Genomic DNA, 18,788 nt, shown 5'->3' on the forward strand with positions numbered 1-18,788 from the left:
TCTATCTGTCTATCTGTCTATCTGTCTATCTGTCTATCTGTCTATCTGTCTATCTGTCTATCTGTCTCTCTGTCTCTCTGTCTCTCTGTCTCTCTGTCTATCTGTCTATCTGTCTATCTGTCTATCTGTCTATCTGTCTATCTGTCTATCTGTCTATCTGTCTATCTGTCTATCTGTCTATCNTCTATCTATCTATCTATCTATCTATCTATCTATCTGTCTATCTATCTATCTATCTATCTGTCTCTCTGTCTCTCTGTCTGTCTGTCTGTCTGTCTGTCTGTCTGTCTGTCTGTCTGTCTGTCTGTCTGTCTGTCTGTCTGTCTGTCTGCCTGTCTGCCTGTCTGCCTGCCTGTCTGTCTGCCTGTCTGTCTGTCTGTCTGTCTGTCTGTCTATCTATCTATATGTGTGTGTGTGTGTGTGTTTGTGTGTGTGTGTGTGTGTGTGTGTGTGTGTGAAGTAATCATCTAGCATATGATATGCTAAGAAAGTTTTAAATTTTCCTCTAAATTTACTATGACAATGCGATGAATAATAACTATGGGATGTTTAAGACCTCTGAGAGGTCTAGTAAGCCATGTTACTTCTAGGGGGTGCTCCTCAGATGTGACAAATGAAATCACGTAATCATAATAAATTGAACTAAATTGACTTAAATTGATCGAAAACAAATATTAAATTATACTGCAATATTAAATATAATTCAAAACTACATACTAAAATTATAAGTGATGTTTCCTATAAAAAATACTTTACATTTTATGTCGCCCCTGAGAATCCTTGATTAACCAAGAGAGAAGAATTGGGGCAAATTGCAAACATGGCTGGCAAAATCGCACCTCTTCGTTTTTGGAGGAGAGTAGATTATGGAGGATGGATCAGCCACATGTATTCTATATCCTTTTAATATTTTTTTTCTTCTCTGTACTTTTTGTGTAATTTTTTACTCTATCGGTGCACAATAATAGGTTTTTAGGATCTGTATATTTGATGGTTCAGTATACTTGAGGGTGTCTTCTGTATTTTCCCCTAGGGATTTGTTACTATACCAGAAACTGGCCTAGATGGGTCTGTCAATTTGATGGTGTGACATTGTTCTACCCCTGGAAAACCTACAGTAAGTAAACTTTCTTTCTTTCTTCACTACCCATTTCAAGTACTCTCCTTTTGTAGTTTTTTGTATTGATTGTTTATTACAAGTGAAAATGAGAAAGTTAGATGTTTTTTGATACTCTTCATGAAAATTTATTTAGATAGATACAAATTAATCATGAGAAATAATTAAAAAGTGTCCACATGTGCTCGCTCGCTCACATTTCCTGTTTAAAGTTCATATCAAGGATGACGGTTGAATTAAGCTTGTAGACATTGTGAAATGTTTCAATTTTTTCTATGGATTCTCATAATTGTAAAAGAGTAGAAACATGTATATATTAAGTGGTTTGGTGTATATTCGTGGATCAGGCTAGGGCAAATAAAGCCTCTCTAATATCCCCATTAGTGATGTCCGGTGGAGCCACCGGAACATTATCTTCATCTCCAATAGAGACTTGATCAGCTTGGGGAGGCACTTGAGCATCTTGAGGAACTTGAACTCCTTGTGGAGCTAGTCCATCTTGGGGAGCATCGTGTGGCACTCCTTCTGACCTTCTTGAGGAAATTCTTATAGTAGTCATACTCCTATAAACACAAGCTGAGAGATTAGGTATAGACACTTATAACCTTCATATAGGCATGACAAAATATTGATGAATAAAGTGAAACTCTATCGTCTTATAGCCTATCGCCCATAGATGTGTCGCGCCTCACACCGATGAACAAGACTCTACTAGACATGGAGTTTTGAGACTTTTGGATTCCTATGACCACTTTCAACCTATGCTGTGATACCAACTTTTGTCACACCCCGAGAGTACACACTAGGAGATATGATGCTCTCAAATTTCGACACGGCATACTTGACCTCACAGAGGTCTTGTACAAGCACGTGGACATCATTCATTGCGTACACCACACAAATAGTATTTCATAACATATTTCATATAAGATCTTAGAAAATACTAAGTCTCAACATACGCCAACCTTAGACTAAAGGGACACAGTCAATATAGTCGAAATATAGAAACTTAGTCTATTACAATACTTTTAATGAAAAGAAATCTAAAGATAGGTGTCCTCGAGTCAAGTGAGGAAATACTCCAAATTTGATTGAAAGAGTCCTAGATTAGAAGATTTTATTCAATACATCTCTCACCTTCTAGCCTCACCTTTAGAAATAGACAAAACGTATGGAATTAGTACAATGCATGTACTAAGTATGGCATGATGAATAAAATCATGATAAATGATCATTTGTACCAAAATATGCTCTTTTAGATTAAAACTTCATGCATAAGCATAAGAAGCTCATTTAGACACCAAAATATATTTAAGACACATTTCTAAGTAACACTCAATTTATAGCAACTTACAGTAACGTTACAGTAACTTCACAGTAACTCACATAACACATGATAGCATAAAAAACACATCAAAACACATAAACATGAGACCCTCCTATGAAAGGTGATTCTAAGGCTAACTTGAGTGTGATATTAAGGGATCACCCATACAATCCCTTCACACACACCAAAGAGATCTTTCGACTATCTAAGATAAGATTATTCTCATTTCATTAATCAAACTTCGTACCTAGAAATACTCTAAGACTCACCTAAGTAAAAAAAGAAGAGAACACTCATACACCCTCTCCAAGCCTACCTAGGCAACCCTCAAAACTACTCTAGATACTTGCCTTTTCACTATCATACCTTTACTTAAGTCATTATGTCCTCTAGATCAGTTAAGAGACATTCTACACTTCAGCACATTTCACATAATGGTCTTGGAGAAGACCTAGGGCACTCACACACTAATATCTTCAAAGCCTAGTCGTGCAATGTCTTGATAGCATCCCATTCCACTACCTAAACTTCATAGTACTTATCCAACACTAGCATGTATCCCACATATATAGATTGGGAAATAACGGACATAGACCATACTAGCTATGTCCATTACCTAAACTTCATAGTACTTATCCAACACTAGCTATGCATGGAATCCGTTGTCATAAGCCTATTCCAATAGAGGGTGTTTAAATTGCCAATGGTAGAACTAGGATACATCTCATGTAGTCACATGCTTAAAGAATATCGAGGGCTTCTTTGTTCTCTAATGTTATCTTATTTTAGAAAACTCCCCAAACATACTCACTTGGTGCTAGTTTTTGTTCTCATAGAGTAATTAAAATAAAGGAGTGTATGAAAAGGTTTCATATCTAGTTCATAACTAGATCACATTACACCTTACAAATAGGTCCCCTAGGGTTTCCCTACAATGGCTAAGTGGATAGCTCAATGACTTTCCTAAGGATGATTTCATGTCGTTCAGCCAATCAAGCATAAGTCCACCATTCACACAAGAAGGATACCATTACGGTTTTCTACATCAAGGATATCATAACCTCCATTCTAGATGGTCCCATATAAATGACCTTTTTTACTATAGCCAAGATCATATTCCATTCATACATATACTTCATGATAGAGGGTATTCTAACCTACTAACTCAATGATTCATATTCAGGTTCTTCATATATCTAGTAAGGGACTTAAGTCTATCTAAACAAAACACACATCATTATAATTATAACACATGTACAATATCATTCATGTATCATATAGGGTCAACTAAGTGTTTTGCAAGTCACCCTACACACATCTACATAATCATAAATATAATCCATCACATGTCTCATATAAGTCATCAAGAAGCATCATACTCCATTATCAAGAATACACATAAGAACTTCACTATAGCCTACTAAAGACACCTGCCATCAATTATGAGAAATCATTCTTTGACTTCACAAATACATACAAGCCATGAAGACCTTCATATTACTCATATAATCACGTTATAACATGATAATATCATAATAAATAAAGTTATGTTGATGAGGCCACATTGTTTCACAATTTATAAAGTAATGACGACGAGGCTACATATTTCACAAATATAGCACATATGCACCGCCCCATAAGTGGACCATACCAATCATCATCATATTTTAACACTTATAAAATAAAATATAGAGAGACTTAGGGAAGAATACCACCAATCGAATCTCACAACTTCAAACCATAGCCAAATCACCCAACACAATACTCAAAGGCCCTTACCCCTGACCATGATCACCAATTCAATTCAATAATCTCATTATACAATGAATTCAAAGAAATTAATTATAAGTTCATCAATTTAGGACAGCCTACATATTATTCTAACATAGTTTTTCCATAATTTAATACCCCAAATAAAACTACACAAGACTTCAATAGTACGGAGACATGATCACGTCTCCCATAAAATAGTCAAAAATAGGATTGCATGGTTTGTATGGGTTCATAGAGTTTTTAGGTTAAAATTACCAAATTAACATCAATTAAATAATAATACAATGATTCAAAATGTTTTATGCAAGAACACATGGCTACATTACAAGTTAGAAGTTCATCTTTTGAGAAAGCTTTGGAAAACCATTTTGAGATTGGATCCTTTAAGAAATGAGAATCAAGGATGAAAAACATAATTTTAGTGATGCTAGACTATACAAATTGATTAGAATTGACGGATAATGCAGCCTGCAAGCTCCAATCTCCACTCAAGCTTCAATTGGTGTTCTAGAGAGTTCATTAGAGGTCTTGGGGTTTTGGTTTTGAATACTAACGTGAATAGGGGTTCTAGACTTATAAAATTACTTAAAATAACTAAATTAACTTAATAAACTGTCCAAACAATTTTAGGAATTCTAGGTGAAAACCCCAAAATGCCCTTGGGCTAGCCGAGACACCTGCAGGAAATTGTAGGTGTCAAAAGACGGTTTCCACTAACGGGGCATCGATCCAACGATGAGTCGTACTGGCAAGTAATCATTTGGGTAAGAGCATTTAAAATGGGAGCTTAATCTCCCTATAATAAGTGTCCATCGACGACAGCACCTATGGGGTGTCGACTAGCCTACTAGGCATCGATTGCCCTCCGTAGGTGGGACTGTTTTGGAAAGTCTTGGTTCTTGAATTAGGTCCCCCTCAAGGACCCTTTGGTTGATCCTTGGTGGCGGTTTTTCTTGAAGTATATGAATGTTTATATATGTATAGTGTGATTATTTCCTTGAGGGCATAATATGTGAACTAAAGTGATAATGAAGATGTTCATGTTGATATGTTTTAGGAAGTTGGAATTGTATACGTTGGAAAGATTATATCTAAATGAAGTATGTGAATATGTGAAGCATGATAAGTGTGTGAATATTTATTAATGAAGGTATGATTATGTTTAGGAGTCCATGTTATGAATATTGTGATTATGTTAGTGCTTACATGTACTCACACACACACCCTTTGAATGAATGAATAAAGTTAATGAAGATGAATAGGGGATTGTAGGGTGGAAACTCTTCGTGAGTAGAAATGAAGTGTCTAGATCATTCCCTAATATTCCTGAAGACTTTTAATGAATTAAAAAGGGAGATTTTGGGGTGAACACTTTTCATGAGTTGAGATGAAGTGTTTAGCAGCAAACTCACTATTCCAAAGAGCTTTCTATGAAAGGTTGGAGGTTGAATACCCTTCGTGAGTTGAGATGTTGTATTCAAAAGTAACCTATTGGTATAAGTACCCCTCATTAGTTGAGATGTTGTACTAAATGACTCTCTCTTAACCTATAATTAATGAATGTTTAAGACTCTGTGGGGAGATATGCTTAGCACCGAGAGAATTTGAAGAAGGGGTGGTACACTTCGTGAGTAAAAATATTTTATCCAATGTACCTCTTGAGATGAGTACTTCTTGTTTGTAGAGAATAAGTTCCCTAGAAGAGATCTCCTTATCCCTTAAGTATGCGCCCACATAGGAGTAGATATTGGAAAATTCATGTAAAGGATCAGGAATGACCCTACGTTAGGCAAGTAGGGATCCCTCATTCGGTGGCAATTAATACCGGGATTCTATGTGTAGCTCTCATGGTCTATGTCGGTAAAAGCTAGCCCCCACAAATGAATGTAATGAAATATGTCTTCGAAAGGGTGTACTACTTAGGGTAGGGGTTGTATGTGAAGCTATCTATCCATTGCACAAGTAGGCATTTGGAGGGAGTCTTTGTGTGTCCTTATGTGAAAATGAATGAATGGGTGTGAGGTAAATGAAGCAGTGTGACATTATGTCTAATGAAAGTGATGCATGTTGATTCTATGTCTAAGATTTATGAAGTGTGATGATTTATGTGTAAGGTTTATGAAGACTATGTAAATGATAAACGTTATTTGCCTAGTCTAAGGGAACCCTCAAGGAGCACTAAGGTGGAAGTAGTAGTACGGGATGCTATTTCCACATTGCACTAAGTGTAAATTGCGGTTGTCTTGCAAGATGGTTCTTATGTGAAGTTCCTAAATGCAAATATGTTCCTCTAGTGTCCTTAGTATTGAATGTTGACTTTTTAAGTGATATGAAGCATTCTTATATTTGATAGTCTTAAGAATCACTTAGGTGTGTACTAAAGAGATTGTGTGGGCAGTTTCTTCATGTCTTAGCTTAGTGAGACTTAGGATAACTTTAGATAGGGAAACTTTAGTACAAATGGGTTTACTGTAAGGTGTCATGTTATGTTGAAATTATTCAAGTTTTACTTTATGTGTTAAATGATGATCTATTTGATATTTTGTGACTATATTCATGAAGGTTTTACTTAAATAGAATGAAAGCTTTATTTCAACAAAGATGTTCTCTTTTATATGTGTTTTTGCATAATGTCATGCTTAGTAAACTGTTTGTACTACCCCATACTTTTCTATACTCAATAAGTATAAGTTGAAGGCAAGTGAAGGTTCCTAGAAGGCAAAGCTCGTGAAGTTTACTCTATCAAGACTTGGTATGCCCTCATATATTCGAGCACATAGTGTATGTTTTCTTTAGTTTTAAGATTTGTATAAAACTTATTATGTATTAATTTCAATGTAAAGGGTCGTGACCGTATGATATTTAAGATGTGTCAATACGTTGGCTTGTTACGATGAGACTTATTCGTTAGTATTTTATATAAGAAGATTCTTATTTATATTATTGTGACAAGTTTTGTTTTAGCAGAACTTTCATATCTTATATAATGAATGTTAACTTAGAGTCTTGAACAAGACGTCAAAGGGTCAAGTACACCGTGTGACGACTTAAAAGCGGTCCTTTATTCAAGGCTGTACTTGCGGGTCATTACACTTACGAGCTAAAGATATTATACAACGATCTACCTCACGCTGCTAGCGCATCCTCAACTCGACCAAAGGTATAAGCCATGAACTGCCTAATGGATCCACTAGTCTACTGTGAAAAGGTTTCATCTAAAAAGTATGGACGTTTTCTACTAGTGGTAGCTACATCATTTATGGGGGCTATGAGTTGTCTGAACTCTCTCCCATATCAGTGCTCAATAATACTTCCAAAATATGCTGGCTCTTATGATTAAAAAATATAGTGATTCTGTGATTTTTAGATTAGTTCTCAGAATACTTAGCTCAAGGGTATCTTTTGAATTATAGTGTCCCTGTTTGCTTCTTTTAGAAGGCTAAAGTTCTGCTCTAAAAACTTTTACTAAGGCTCTTTGGAAATCAAAGTTTCCTTATTAGTTAAATGCTAAAACATTTCAACTCTCTTTGGGAATAATTAGTCCCCATATAGTTTTGAAGAAAAGAACTTCATTTTACACTTTAATTGCTTGAATTTGAATCATAAAACAAAGTGAAAATGTTTAAGTAATTAAGACTCTTGAAAACCTTTACGGACTTTAATTTAACTTACTTCTTACCTTTAGACTTTACTTCTTAACTTCCTTGACATTCACCTTAACTTTCCTTGAATTGAATTATTGATTAAAGATTATGATTTGACTTCTTCAATGATTTCTAGGTGTTTATAAATCATTTGAAGTAATAATAATCATTGAAGATGTTAATGTACCTTGGAATGACTTAAAAGGACTAATCTACGAATACTGGACGAAAAACGTCGAGTTGGGCATACTAGTGGTGCATTGCGCCACCATTAGTTGGTTGATGGTTTGTTCTGGCACACTGTTGGCGCACTGCGCCAGGCCCCTTCTTTACTGAGGCCATCTTCTGGCGCTGCATGCACGATGCGCCTGGCTTGCCCAAGGGTGTCTAACGGATTTCTCAACTCGTTTTCAAATCTCAAAATTCTTAGACCTCCATAGTTATATCCCCCAAACCCTTAGGATCATCAATACCATAAATACCTAACAAATCTAGATCAAAAACAACATTTAAAACTACTAATATACATCAACGGGTACTGAATAAACTCAACCAAAAGAGATTCGACAACATTTATCAAGAACTCACTTCAAATCATATGATCAACTCCAAAACTACAAAACTGAAGTAAGATTTATGTGTGGATGAATTACTACAACACGAAAGATGTCACATACCTCAATAGGGATCATCCCCAACGAATTCCACTAGAATCTGCTGGCGATCTTGGCTTAATCTAGATCTTTCTCCCTTCTTCTACTTTTTTTCTTTTCTCTGAAGCCCTAAGCGTGAGAATACTTTTTTCTTTTCTCCCAAGCCCTCATCCGATATTGAAATCGTGCAAACTCGGCGCCGTTGGAAAGATCTTTCCAAGGGCTTTCTTACCATATAAATAACTGAATCTAACTCATCTTGAGCTAGATGTTATGGCCATTAAAAAATGACCAAAACTCACTTTTCAAACATAGAAAATTTCTAGATTTTTCCCTTTATTTTCAAAAGTAATTTTTTTTGTCTTCTTAGTTTATTCCTAGATATAGATGTTACAAAATCTTAATTTCAATTAGCCGCCACAATTCTTTTCTTTGGTATGTTGATGACCTTCATGAGCTTGAAGTTGTCACTAGAATGGCATTCTTAAATAAATTACTGTTTGTTAAGGATGTACATTGGCGATAGGTTGAAACTTACATTCTAGTAAGATTAGAATTTTTTTTCCCGAGGATATATACTTCAGTTAAAATCATACATGTAAATTTTTATAAATTCTAAACAATTCTTTGTTTAATTTTCAATATATGTGAATAATTCAACATCTGTGTTTGGTATTAGTCTTTATATGATAAAGTCAATAAAAAGTTTTTTATTCTAGAGTTTTATAAAAAAGACTTCAGAATAATTAATTGTTGTATGTTTAGTCAATTCATATATCTGGCTTGTTATGTGTTGATAAATCATTCAATTATTGTCGAATTAAATTCTATGATTGTTGCCATTGGTCGGCTACATTAAAAGTGTGTGCTCTATTGCTTTTCTAGGATTGAGTTTAAATTTAGATATATATAATGCAGTTTCAGCAAGAGTGAACCGAGGATGGGTGGTGCGACACGATTACTAGTATTTTGCATGATTTTGTAATGTTTTGACGAGGCATTGACCAGATTGTTTCATATAGTGTATATCTTGTTTTTATTCATGAACATGAATTTATTGTCAAAGAATCAAATTGACTTTTTCAATGTTTGTATTCAATTTGTTTCAGCAGGAAGAGGGTGATTCTCAACAGCAAATAGATTTATTCTTCTACGGAGCGAGGTATTTTAAGAAACCTAACATCTTTTGCCTGTACATTATTATTCAGTATGATATATATGGGTTAGTGTAAAGCTAGTATTAATTTAGTAGTATAATAATTACTTATAACAAATGGGTTCTTAATTAACTACACTATATAAGATTAGACAATTCAAATTTCCAACACCTTTTATTAGTATCTTTAAATTTTCATTTTTCTTCTTATCAATTTTCTGTTTTCTTCAATATGTTTAATTCACTTTACAATATCAATTGCATGAAGAGCATCACCGTGTAAACCCTTTTAATCTCCTATTCAAAACATAACATATATCTTCATCTTTATATGGAATGAGTTTTTTTATGTTTATAAGTAATCATGTTCTTGGAATCTTCGTAGGATGACCCATAATTAACAACCGATCCAATTCAATGTTTGAAACTAGAATTGGAAAATTTAAACATGTTGTAAACACTAGTCGTCATCAAAGAACTGAGACAAGACACCAACATAGATCCAACTTCATTAGTAATCACCTTTTAATGATTTTTAATTCATTTTACTTTGAGATTGATATGTTGGTCTTTGGGTCTCTAGTCTTATTAAAGTATTCAACAATAACTTTGTTTCTCTTAGTTTTCCTTCTTCATCACAAGGAATCAGAAAAAAAAATTGAATAAACTTTCGACGATCCTCTTGATAATCCCTTGTGATTAAGAGAGAGAACAGAGAGATAATGGTAAAGTTTAATCTTTCATTAATATGGGAGACACCAAGATAATAATATTCTCCCAAATTTAAACGCATGAAAATCTAAAAGTTGTTCACCATTCTATATTTGTGTCTCATCTCACTTTTCGGATTTCTGCTAGTGTGGATGCACATTTTATTTTGCTAATTCTCCTTTGTCCAAATTTAAATGGATCAGTTGGTTATGATTTATTCTATAAACATGCAAAGAACTTGATTCCTTATACATATTATTTACTCATTGCAACATGAGAGGAAGAAATTTGTTATATTTCAGAATTGGAGAAAAAACGTATAGACATTATTCTTCGTGCTAATAATATTTGAAATGGAACTGAATATACTAAAGAAGATCAAGAAAAGGACAGGGACAAAAAGGATCATTTAAAGATACAAATGAAGTATTCAAGAAAAATTATTCTCAAATTGAAATGAAGAAATTGTTTATATTAAACAAGATGAGAATTGAACAGTAGATGATGAGCACAAACATAGAGCAGACCATGGGATTATACAAATTGAGATTGAAAAAGTCGCTAATAAAATAAAAGATAGAATAGTTTACTCGGATATTCAATTCCATATGAAGGAAGCTTTTATAGGATTGGATCAACACTTGGATTATTACTTCTCTTATGAAAAATAAAGAGAGAATTCAAACAGGAAATGATGATAATGCATTCCAGTACTTAAGTATCTCTACATAAAGATGATTAATGTTTTGGGAGCTACCAAAGTGTTTCCAATTTTATGACTTTGAAACCATATACTATTTAAATAAATGTGAAGTTTAACATAAGAAAAATGTTTTGGGTGATTAATCAAGATTGCGATGGAAAAGTGCCAATTTGTGTGAAGCTTTCCTACAAAGGTAATTTTAATGGTGTATATCTACATAAATATCATCGTAGCATCCCTATATTTCAAAATCAATCATTTCATTCTGATGGATAATAAGAAAACATTATATTTGTCGCTTTGATGATGGACAAAGTGTTTTGATGCTGACAAAGTAGACTATTATGCATTATACATCATAAAATAAAAATAGGATAATTGTTGGGAAATAGGAGAAAACATGAGTAGTTTTAATGATTTATAAAGTGAAAAATATATGCATTATCTGAACGCGTGAGAACCTGAACCTACATCATGAGAAGATGAAGTGCGGCGCATAAGTAGGTACTTGAATGGTACAGAGCATGAAGGATAGAGTAAAGCTGAAATAACTTGTAACTGAACAAGCAATAACTCAAGTATATAATATAAAAATTATATAGATACTTAATACTGAGCTAGCTAAATTCAAAGAAATTTTTTTTAACATGCTTAAACTGAATACAATAGTGCAAATATAGTCAATGGAATAGAATCTAACTGATACGTGGGAGCTACCAATAATCGATAATAAAGCCACATGAGCTAAATGTGGAGTCTGATGTATACTCCCCATCGTGAGGACTCAATATACCTTGCCAGAGGTATAGAGGCATGACTGGCATGATCATTTAATGATGCCCTCAAAGGGGACTTAAACACTACATGGCTCGTAGTTTTTAGACTACATGGGTGACTGATCGTAGTCCAAATTTATATTATTGTACTCCCAATTGATTAAGTGACTAACACAGGGTAACTAATTAATATAATCCATTGGATTTCTCAAAACAGACATGCCAACTAAGAATGTAACATTATTAAATTGATATATTCACATACTCTAAAATGAGGCATGTACATGTGTAATATTGATATATTTGACCTAGCATGTGTACTTAAAGAACTAATGAAGTACATAGCTAGGATTAATGTAAGAAACCAAGTAAAAACATGGTAATCTAATTTGAAACATTAAATTAACTTACCCATGATGATCTGCTAAGACTTTAGAAATCCTAGGTCTAGTTATAATAAGGGAATAAAGAATCTAAATGAATTGAAGGGACCTAATGAGCGAAAAAAAACTAATTAGTCAAAATCCCAAATATCTAGTGACGAATTCCACGGTGAAATCTTTCGGTTTTGGTGATGGAACTGATGGAGTCTTCCTGCATTCTGGAACTAGGGTTCTTAATCTCTTTTATCCTCTTATGCTCAAATTTTTTATGTTTTGAAGAATGATTTGACTTAGGTAAGTTATATTTATTTTTCTAGGCTAAAACTAACAAAAATAAGGTAGTTTAACGTCAAAATGATGTAGTTTAGGGGCACATCAAAATAGAAAAAGACCAAAAGATCCCTGACATAAAAGTTGTGGGGGGTCACAAACAGACGACAATGATGGACTTCTGATTGACTGATTGTCCATGCTGGTGAATCGTGAGTCGGGACTAGTAAGCTGGACAAGGGATTTTGACCTACGGACTCGGACCATGGGTCGTGGTTTGACTTACGGTCTGTGAGTCCAGCTATGGGTCAATACTTAGCCATATTCAGCGGATGGTTCTAGGAGGGGCACAACACACTCCGTGGATCTCCCCACGGTTCATAGGTGGCTACCGTAGGTTGCACTTTCAACCCCTGGAAATATGTAATTTAGTGTTCTATCATACGTTGTGTTACACATCCATTTTAAAATTACTCCTAAATCCCAATTCCCTCCAAGTTCTTCCCCAAAATTTCATTCTCAAGGAAATGAAGAAGAGCCTAGGTTTTGGCTTTATGGTCTCAAATACTTTTGGGATTTTATCTCAAGGAATGTTAGTATACACATATATATTCCTTTTTTCCACTGATCCCAAGAATTGATAATCTACAAGTGCAATTCTCAAATCAAAGTATATGTTTTCTTGAATTTTCAAGGGTTGTTCTAAATAATAATTCTATTAGTTGTTTTCTACCTTTTAATGCACGAAAAAAAATTATTCACATGATTTTTAGTTGAACTTAAATGAAACAATGAATGATCCATGATTTCGTTTATGATAAACACATGGTGAATCTTCATAGGTAATGAAAGATTAATTTCTTAAAATTATGCATGATTTTATGAAATTGATGTATATGACTTGATAATGCTTTTAAATGAAAGCATATTTAATGCCTATTTCATGGGATTTTACTTTGTATTAAGAGGATATTGAGATTGAGGCACTCATGTTAGTAGATGTGAGGTCTAGCAGAACTCTTCTAATCCTAAATATCTTCCCTCGTAGGATTTCATATCTAGTTGATCAGCATAAGCTAAAAGTTATTGGTCCTTACCTTGACAAGTACGACATAAGTTTTAGTTGTGTTATAGACATCGGATTCCATGTTTTAGCTCCCATGGTCATGTTGGTTAGCTTTAAACATCCCACAATGATGAACTGTTACCTACAAAGTATTGACCATTTTTTATGATTTGTGCTTTCTAACCCCTTATTTTATTTCTTAGATTGGTTCTTGGATATCATGACAAGTCCTTTTAGCATGATATACAATCATTTATGAATTTCTATCATACTTAGTACATTAATTGTATTAATGCATACTTGCACCTACATTATTTCTCTAGTATAGGGTCTGACGCACCTACATCACCTACTTTTTGCTAGTTGATCTCTTTTATCGACACAAATATTGGTATTTCTCATATTTTGAGGGCAAAGTCACTTTATAGCTTTTCCTTATTTAAATATTCAGTACATTGTACGTGGTGTATGAGTTACATCCCAGGAAATTCATTTGATATATTAGACGACTTGTTAAGACTATGTTAGACTTCTGCTTTGTCAAATTCTTTTATATTATGAGAATGTTTATTTTGAAATCATTATTTATATTATCTTATATAATGTATGGTAAGTGTCTTGTGAAGGGTCTTTATGGATCCTATAATTTATGGTACACCAAACATACACATTGTGCTATGACATCTCGCATGCTAAAATTATGAAAATTTCATATAGGGAAGACAATTAATATCTATAATATGTGCATTTTTGGAGAACATTTTTTTTTTCTACACCTTAGGTTTGAAGAAAATTTTTTGTTCGACAGCCTTCATCATCAAAATTATCAATTAGAACTAAACATTGACTTGAGTCCTCCAATAAAGATAACTCTTAACCTAATAGCATGAAAAATATATGTAGAAGAGGTATGCACTCATACTTTGAATGTACTGATTATGTGACATATCCATGAAAGTATATAAAGTTGAACCTAACAAATCTGAGAGGTGAAATTGAAATGAAACTGGTACATTTAACCTAATGCTAGGCCAACTAATTAAACATCCAACAAATAAAATTGACTGAGATAACTGAATATAAGATCACAGAATAACTGAGATTCGATTACAAATAACCGGTGTAATCTAAACATGATCCAACATGTATCCCAGCTCAAAGGACTTGGAAGGGATACAAAATAAGAAAACATGGATCTATTAAACTGGTGTCCAAAGTACTAAGTTGTCAAGCCTAGACTAAAATATGACCCTTATAGCCTAAACTGATTGGTAAGCTTTGATCTTATATTCACTCGATGCTAAGTAATACTCCCAATCAAATGTATGCTGCTAAACTAAATACTATTTACATTTTCAATAGTTTATCAATACCGATACTAATAATCAAATAGTAGTCACTTTATGTGAAAGAATCTTCTGCATGTGGACTGAAAAGCTTAATAGAAAAAAATCATAAATTTTTTATACTCTAACTGAAGCATAAAGTTTTAATGAGACAACTCCAAGCACATGAAATATCTGTATTGTTAGGGTTCATGAAAATATACTTTATGTAAAGGTATTTAATAATAAGGAAAACATTTTTATACACTATTCATGAGTAGGTATTGAAATAAAAAGACATTGCTCTTCGAATAACTATATATTTTTCATAGGATACCCATTAATGAAATCCATATACCTAGAATGAAAAAACCCTGACAAAATTCTTGAACGAATATTTAAAGACGAAAAACCCTATGTTGAGAAGACTGTTGAAGAAATCATTTCTTGAACTTCTTGAAATAATATCTTGAAAATCTTGTGGTCAACGGTTAATGATTTTTATCAACTATTCATGATTAGATGAAGGAATTTGAGTTGAAGAGCTTGAAATCCATGGAAAATCACTTTTGTTGATGTAAGAGGAATTGACATAACCACTTGTAGGACTTGAAAGAATGGTAAAATGTGAGGAGAATTATACAAAAACTATCTTTATTCATTTTTATTGGCCTTCTCAAAAATACAAATCTGTCCAACAAATGTAGAAACATAATACCTCATTAGTATTTTTCCATCAGTGTGGCACTTGTGTTTCTCTAGTTCAAATCCATTCAAAGCCAGCGAAATATTAGCCTAGAACAAAATGCATGATAAAATTAAAAAGATCGTAACTTTTTTCTTGTTTCTCATATTGACAAGAGGTTGATGATTGTTGGAAAGAAGATCAAATAGATAAACTCATTTTAAGTTTACCCATGTAAAATTTTGTATTCAAACTCAAAAGGTAAGGTAAGAAAGATTTCAACTCAACTTTGTTGTAGAGAATTCGTGTGACCTTAATTAATCTCCAAAATACATACACACTAGGAATTGCTCTTAACACAAATGTGAAATTAGATATCACTCCATACAGACCTATATGCATATGAAGGATGATTCAGATATGTTACTTTTACTTTTAAGGTTGTTACACATAACCATTGGTCAAAGTTTGTTAAGTCAAATGAATTATTTTGTCTTTATAAAAAAACGAAAAAAGTTAATCAATAAATACCATAGTCACTTATATTTTTTTTTAATTTCGTTCAATTTTTTAAATAATATGGAAAGTGATATCTTCAATGAGTTTATTATTGAAGATGAAAAATTTTGTTCTTAACAAAAATAATATTAGTACCCAACTAATTTTTAATCCAAAACCTCCTATTTGACCTACTACCATATTTGTAAAACCTCTTTATCTACTAAATAAGTATTCGAAAATTCCTTGGTATACAAAATAAATCTTTTTATCTATAAAATGTGATAAATATTTTTAGCAGAGAGAGTTTGGATTAAAGAGGATGAAAATAATAGATTGTACAGCTGCAGGTCGCGGCGAGATATAGGGATGGCGTTGATTATTTAATAACCTTAGTTGAAATAGTCCATTGTAAATAACTTGTATACAATCAATTTGCATTCAACGTATGTAAACACCCTCATGATCTCCATTAAAGAAAACTAAGGAAACCACTTAGTGTCCACCATTAGAACAATAGAAAATGAATAGAAAATAATGGAAAAAGATAATAAGAAATCAAAATCCATGAGAATAAATTAACGTGACATTATTTCTTTGTTTCATATGATTTGACTCTGATAACTATATCTACATAGTCATAAATTCTCACATGATAATAAATACAATTAGTGCATTAACAATATTTCACATTCCAAACTACCTCCTAGACGTGAGTGATGCTGCTAAAACTACCTACTAGCACAACCTGTCATGCGTACCAAATATTCATACACTTACAAAATTATTTAAGCACAAATCCAAAATATGTGAAACTATAAAACTCATCAATACACATTAAAAAGAATTATAAAAATAAATCACATATTGATTAGGGCAAAGAAAAGATTACTGAAATAACAAATCACTAGCCCAAATCTAACAATAAGACCAGGTTGAATCTATGGAGTTACATGAGTTAAATTGTCAGTAATGCAAACCCAAAGAAAAAAAGTCATAAGCTATAAATAGATTGAAATGAAGCACTAGCCTCCACGAAAAATGTGTAGGATCACCTCACTAAGAGAATCCACGTTAATGAACTCTTCAACCACTAGTCTCACCCTTTGTAATGGTATTTTCATAAAAATGTAATGGTGCCTGCATAAAAATGCATGTAAGGAGTGAGCTGTATGCAAACAAAACCAGTTAGTTCCTCCACCGCTACTTTAATAGCCTTGGAACAAGTGCTAAAAAATATATCGTCACAACAAACACATGATGAGATGCACAAGAATTGGCTCCATAATATAATGACCAATAAGCCAAAACAAATGTGTGAAAAGGACATCGAATGTATCGAGCTTAATCCAAAATATAGCTTGTCATAAACGAGAATGAAGGAGATAAGCAAAGCACCCCACAAGTCTAAAACAACATATATAATGAACCAAGGTATACTATGACAATGTTTACAAGGCCTATAACATATTACTACATCATTTGTATGCCCACTCATATTACGACAATTAATATGTTCCTAATAACTATATCACAAAACTGAAGTTAGGATATCAAACATCATACTACATATCACATATAAAAACATATATGGTATTTATCTGAATATAACATTATTACTGCTAATCAAAGACCACAATTTTTTAAAGAACATACTTGTCCAAAAATATGGAAGAGAAAGATAACATATTTTTGTAAATAAGAAGTAGTAAATCTTAAAGTCGCTCTTCAATGGCTTCAATCTATCAAAAATATTCATTAACTATATATAGTAAATTCTCTAGTCGGGGTCAAACCAGAATATCTAAAACCTTCAAGTGTTAAGCTCAGCCTCAATTTCTCATGCCTTAATCCCTATAAAAAAAAAAAGATATCTTATCAATTCCCCACCTAAATTTTCACTTATATTCTACAAAGGTAATGTTTGTACTCAAAGAATAAAAAGTAATTCAGGGTGTCTTCGAAACTAAAAGAATAACCCCCCCTAAAGTAGTAGCTTAAAAGACAGTTTACAAATTCTGAATAGCTTCTAGAAGCAAACCTTAGACCTAAGTTCTCATTATATAGAGTACTCAATAAAATCTTAGCACTACACTCTCACTTAATTAGAAGAAAAACATGGAATTGTATAACAATATTTTCCATTATCTTCTCTTTATACAAAAATATATTACTACATCTTTGGCTCATTAGAAACACTTAACTGGAATACTTCCCCGACAAAAAATTCCCTACAGATATGTTTGAGTTTTAAGCTACCAAGAGCACACAGTGAAAAATAGTTCAATACCTGCGTCTAATATCTCCAAAAAAATAAGACGGTGATTTAGCATATGTCTATAAGATCTTACAAAATGTATTCAATTTCTTCTTTCCTCCAGAAAAAGAATCAAAAGGAATAATTTGCCCTGAAATTCTACTCCTTTCTATAACTAAGGCAAGAGGAATAAAAAAAAAGGATGATGTTCCTTCCGTTTCATTTTAATACTATGATAATTATTGGTTAAATTATTCAGTAACACTATACTAAAAAAAGAGTTACTACAAATGTTTTCAAAGCTAGGCAATTTATTACATACTATTTATGAAATATATCTGCTATAAATAAAGTCTCCTAGATATGTAGAGAAGGTATTTTTCACAAAAGAAAGACGATATAAATGAAGTTTCATAAATTGTCAGATAGTGCGACCAATATTGA

The sequence above is a fragment of the Solanum pennellii genome, chromosome 7 (genome assembly GCF_001406875.1).
Source record: "Solanum pennellii chromosome 7, SPENNV200".
NCBI classification, from domain to species: Eukaryota; Viridiplantae; Streptophyta; class Magnoliopsida; order Solanales; family Solanaceae; genus Solanum; species Solanum pennellii.